Genomic DNA, 1,152 nt, shown 5'->3' on the forward strand with positions numbered 1-1,152 from the left:
CCCGCCGGCCCGGGTGCGGGTCCCCAGGCCCCTCTGCAGGGGAAGCGAATTCGGGTTACGGCAAGAGAAGGCGATTTTGCGATGGTGTTGCTTCGGGGTGCGGGTCCGCCGGACCTCGCCTGGGGTTGCCGGGCGGGTTGCTGGAGGCGTTAGAGAGTTGCTGAGCAGAACCACAGCTCCCTCGCCCCACACCTCCTCTTACCTTGCTGAAGCACTCGGCTACCCTCGCCCTCTATTGTAAAACGCTTTCGGCTGTGTTTGGCGTTTGGTTTTGTTTCGTGGTCTGGGTTTTTTTTTTTGTTTGGGTTTTTTTTCCTCCCCCCCCCTCTTTTTTTATTTCCCCCCTTTCTTTTAAATCCACTTATTGTCATTTCTGAGGTCCGTGCTGGCAGAGCTGAGGGCTGGAAGTTTAATGGTGGCTTTCTGGATGGCTTCTTTAACCCCGTAGGCCCCACGTTTATGAGTTGTGCGTGAAATATGTCAGGAAATTGTGTCTGAAGAAGTGGGTTTCCCGTTCGGTGTGTGTCTATGCAGACGTGTTTGGTGTATTAAAGGGATGGCTTCACGTTCAGTTCAGCTGGAGGAGATATCGCCACGTCTCCATTGAAGTACAGTGTAGCTTGCTCTGCTGCTAATCAGGTAGCTCTCCAAAGAGCAGTAAATATTTACCAGTTAAAGTCTTCATGCTGCGAGAAAGTACTTGTTTGATGTTTATTTTTATGGATTTAAGATTACTAAAAGCTACTTAATAAATTATACCATGGCTAGTCCTGAATGGGGAAACGTGCCTCTTTGAATTCTCCGTCATATGCAGGAAGAGTAAAATTAATATTCATTATAGGCGCAAAAGAAAGGGAATGAGTATTTTTAGGCGAAAAAAAAGGGAGAGAAAATGAAGGCTGCGACTATTTCATTATTTTACCTCCTTTTTTTTAGCAACCCCCTTGAATGGGCTCTTTATTGTAATTGTCCCTCCCCAATTGAGCACCCCACTGAGCTGTTGTATCTTTTTACAACCCCTAACAACTCGCACCAGTAACACAATTACCGCCAGATATTTATAACGAGAAATTACTTTTCCATTTTCACCCGCGACGATTTCAAATAAATACATGGGGACGCATAAATAAATAAATAAGTGGCCCGGGGGGG

This window comes from Pygoscelis adeliae, unplaced genomic scaffold, assembly GCF_000699105.1.
Source record: "Pygoscelis adeliae isolate BGI_AS28 unplaced genomic scaffold, ASM69910v1 Scaffold171, whole genome shotgun sequence".
NCBI lineage: Eukaryota > Metazoa > Chordata > Aves > Sphenisciformes > Spheniscidae > Pygoscelis > Pygoscelis adeliae.